Source organism: Cebus imitator, unplaced genomic scaffold, assembly GCF_001604975.1.
Source record: "Cebus imitator isolate Cc_AM_T3 unplaced genomic scaffold, Cebus_imitator-1.0 Scaffold171, whole genome shotgun sequence".
Lineage (NCBI taxonomy): Eukaryota > Metazoa > Chordata > Mammalia > Primates > Cebidae > Cebus > Cebus imitator.
In genome coordinates this window covers 2,830,506-2,835,140 of record NW_016107486.1, presented here as the reverse complement: position 1 = coordinate 2,835,140, position 4,635 = coordinate 2,830,506, and the positions used below count along the sequence as shown (strand labels likewise).

At 37.7% G+C, this 4,635-nt stretch overlaps 1 long non-coding RNA gene across 1 annotated transcript in view; it reads left to right on the top strand.

Annotated features, from left to right (window-relative positions):
* The first annotated feature begins 1,723 nt into the window (after positions 1-1,723).
* The window catches only part of LOC108315449, an 8,760-nt gene continuing 5,848 nt past the window's right edge, over positions 1,724-4,635 (top strand). Inside the window, exon 1 of the long non-coding RNA XR_001829937.2 lies at positions 1,724-3,156. This is a non-coding gene — a long non-coding RNA (uncharacterized LOC108315449). The remainder of the gene's footprint in view (positions 3,157-4,635) is intronic.

The window sequence follows — 4,635 nt, the reverse complement described above, 5'->3', positions numbered from 1 at the left end:
TCGTTTTCTAACAAAGAATATAATTTCAATGAAAATGGTGGGTGAATAGAAATGAAGTGGAGGAGGCTAACTGGATTTTCGAGCTATATGGCTCATGTAATATCTATACTTGGCTGATGAAGAAAACTATGACTTACCCCCAACAATAGGATGAAAGAGGGTGGTGCCTAAAACTATAGTGAGATACTGCCTCATACCTATTTGAATGACCCCAAAACAAGCAAACAAAAAACCCAGAAAATAACAAGTGTTTTCAGGGATGTAGAATAATTGGAACCCTGTGATGTGTTGGTGAGAATTTCAAATCGTACAGGCACCTTGGAAAACAGTATGGTAGTGCCTCATACAATTAGAATTAGAGTTACCATATGCTCCAGAAATTCCACCTATAGGTACATCCTAAAGTAACTGAAAGCAGGGTTTCAAATATATATTTATATACCTACATTCACAGCAGCATTGTCCATAATATCTAAAATGTGGGACTATCCAATAACTGATAAATGGATAAGCAAAATGTGGTATATACACAAAATGGAATTATATTCAGCCTTAAAAAGGAAGAAAATTCTGGCATTTGTTACAATATGGATGAACCTTGACAACATTATGCCATGTCAAAGTAGGCAGCAACAGAAAAACACATACCACATACCGTATGATTTCACTTAAATGAAGTACCTAGGGTATCAAATTCAGAGACAGAAAGTAGAATGGTGATGGTCAGGGGCAGTGGGGAGAAAGAAATAGGGAGTTATTACTTAATCATATAGAATTTCAGCTTTACAAGATAAAGAGGAATTCTGGAGATAGATGGCGGTGACTGTTATTATGAATGTAGTTAGTATCACTGAATGCTACATTTAAAAATGTTAAGATGGTCAATTTTGTGGTATATATTTTTACCACAATAGGAAATTGGGAAAAAATGGTGTAATTGGAGGTGAGAAAAGATGAAATAAATTGCACGAGGGAAACTCCGATCAACTTACACAGAGGAGAATTAAGGTACTATGCAAAACTGATGAAAGAAGAAATGAGAGTTAAGTATATTATTTATTATTTCAAAATGAATCAAGGAAATAATAGGAAATCACACTATGATTAAATATTAGAATAGGAGAGAGAGAGATTTGGCAGTGTGAATGAGCTGCATTTCATTTTCCATGTGAGACAGCTAAGAGCATTGTTTGTAATCTATACATCATGAAATAGATAAAACAGACATTATTGGGAGTTGCAAAGATTGCCACCAAAAAAAAGCAAATAACTTAGGGAAATTACACGTAGTTTATGGGAGCAAAGTAAAAAATCATAAAAATCTGATCTTTGTTGTTGCCTTTTCTGTACTACTGGATAAGCTGCCTTGTGAATGTTATTACTTTGACAAAACTTTTTTTTTGGGAGGGGATGGAGTCTCACTCTGTTACCCAGGCTGGAGTGCAGTGGCCCGATCTCGGCTCATGGCAACCTCCGTCTCCCAGGTTTAAGCAATTCTCCTGCCTCAGCCTCCCGAGTAGCTGGGACTACAGGCGCATGCCACCACACCTGACTAGTGTTTTATTTTTAGTAGAGACCGGGTTTCACCATGTTGGCCAGGCAAGTCTCAAAATCCTGACTTCATGTGATCTGCCTGCCTCACCCTCTCAAAGTGCTAGGATTACAGGTGTGAGCCACTGCACCCGCTCAAAACATTTTAAAAATATAATCTATCAACACATTAAATACTATACAGCCATCAAAAATCAGATAATGTTTCATGTGTTGATTTTTAAAAAATGTTTGTCAGACATTGTGAAGTTAAATAAAGCAAATTATCAATAATATAACTAAGATAATACCAGTATAGGAAAAAAAATTCTGCGGGTAATTACAGGCCTGTTAGTTATCTATTGTTCAGTATCAAAACACCCAAAAACTCAGTGGCTTCACACAAGAAGCATTTATATTGTTCATGAGGTGGCCAGTTGGCTGAACGTTTCTTTTCATCACTGCTGGCATTGTGTCTGACATCATCTGTGTGTAGCGTAGGCCTTTCTGCTGACAAGGCTGGGATATCTCATATGTTGGGAAAACACTTGGCTGGAGGCTGGTCTAGCATGGCCTTGGCTGGGATAACTGGGCTCTTCTCCACATGATGACTTTAATCAGCTAGCAATCCAGCCCAGGCCCATCCTCATTTAGCTTCAGGTGTTCAAGAGGGAGAAGGGCAAAAGGATTTGTAAATGGATTTGTAAAACTCAGGCTGGAAACTGCATCAGATCCCTCTACTGCATTACCCTGGCCAAAACCAACTAATATGGCCAGTTCAGAACTAACATAAAGGCCAAAAATGCTAGGAGGCCAATGATTAGAGCCATGGATAATATCATTTTTGTATTAAACGTTTTATAAAATTATAGAGAAAATTACACAAAGATGCAAGCTAAACATATAATTGTAGTTACCTTGTCATGTGAAATTAAAGAACTTAGATGATCTTTTCCCATTTTTATAAATTTTTCTATTGTTCGATTTTAATTGCACATATATATCTATCTCAAAAATAAGTGAAAGAATATTTTGTTCATTTAATGAACAAAAATACTTTCATCTCATGGATAAACAACATCCCAATTTAAAAACTAGTGGATCAGGAAAGACAGCAGAAAAGAGATCATTTGTGTGGGTTTATCAAATAGTGAAGGGAGTATCACAGCTTAGCAATCCTCAGTCAGCTTCTTTCCCTTATCTTCCAAATTCACACTTCCGAGGTTAAGTATCAGTGAAGTAAAGACTCCTGACCATTTAGAGGCTGATGGCGGCAGAGAGACAAACAGAGGTTTAATGTGATTTATTAACAGTGTTAAAAATAAAAGGAAAAACAGAGCACAGAGACTTGTTCTCGTGAGAGTGTGCATGTTTTCATTCTGATCACTTTGTTATATCACAAAGAAAACACACCCTCTGTTTCCTATTTTCCAAAGGGAAGAAGTTGTACATTAGATCAGGAGTCTAATTGTATCTTGGCAAAGAAAAGGAGAATTTGAGGACCTGGAGTTTTCCATTTAGGGTAGTATCAACAAGCTGGTCCACTAAGAGGAAAGCAAGCCTGTTGAAATTGCTTTAGTTTTCACTCGCTTTTTCCCGTCCAGGAAGCAGGAGCAGCCATGGCTGGTGAGTGGCATCAGTTTTTCTGTTCTTTATGGCTATACTTTGAGAAAGTTATAGTTTAAGGGAAAGAAGAAGGCAGACTGGAGGGGGATCTCCCAAGACCTAATCATTTTACTCTGGGTATGGAGGGAGATACGGGAGCTTGGGGCACAGCACTAAAAATGCCAACCAAGTGTCTTAGTTAATACGTTACAACTTCTCAAATAAAAGAAAAATGTAAAAACATTTGGATCTCTGTTCTTAAACTTTTCCTTTGATTTTAGACTCTTCTTTTAACTCATACTGACCCGAAATTCTCACTCATTTCATAAGTGTTCCGTTATGGGGAGGGTGAAATCCAGGCAGTTGAACAGGGTAAACTTGCATTTCCTCCATATTTCTGCTTTCTGTGTGACCTTTCCATTACAGCAGCAAATGGATCAGCTACAATATGTGCTCTAAGTCTCAGCATATGGAGCTTCCCTGCCAGCCTTGATAAAGAAAACAAAAGAGGTGTTATTTTACAGATGAATGTATTTATGTTTTACTGCTGCACATATTGAATGCAATGTCCTTTCAAACTAGTTATTAATAAAAGTAAAGAAAATAAGGAGATCATAAGAGATGCAAAGACTAAACTGAGTCAACTGTCACTAAGTTCCTTAGTGAATTCACTAGGCTTCTCTGATTCTATTTCACCATCTAAGAAAATGGAGAGAATTGAACCAAGATAGGAGCTTTGCTACCTGTGGTCCTTGCAACAGAGGCCTTAGCATGACCTGAGAAATTGCTAGAAATGAAAATTCATTTCTATTAAATTTCTCACCTATTAAATAAAATTTTTTTGGAGTAGGGTGCAGGAAGCTCTGCATACTAAGCTTTCTGGGTGATTCTTACGCACATTAAAATTTGGGAACCACTACCCTAGAATGGGGTATCTAAAGTTCTGTCCATATGTAAGATTCTATCATTCTCACAGGAAACCATCCATAGAGAATTTGTTCAACATGATGAAGATGCTGACTGGGAAATTTCTAAGTGGCATTTCTGATGAATTGATGGAAAATAGTCCATTAGATGCAGAAGAGTCATGGATTCTAGTAGTAGGTGTGAACTTCATTCTGAAAAATGCTGGAAATCTTCTTCATAATAACACTGAAACAGCTAAAGTGACAGATAAAATATTTAGGGACCACCTATTAAACCCCCAAAACCAATTGAGTTTAGGTGAGTATTGTGGGGCTAAGAGCTACTAACTCATTCTTTCTGTACTATTCTTCTTACTTTTTTGTCTTCTTTATTTTTCCTTCTCCAAATGGAGAATCAACTATCCCCATCTTAGGACCTTCTTCACCTATCCTTTCCTTTCCTTCCTTCCTTCCCTCCCTCTCTCCCTCCCTCCCTCCCTCTCTCTGTCTCTTTCCTTCCCTTCCCTTCCCCTTCCTTCCTTCCTTCCTTCCTTCCTTCCTTCCTTCCTTCCTTCCTTCCTTCCTTCCTTCCTTC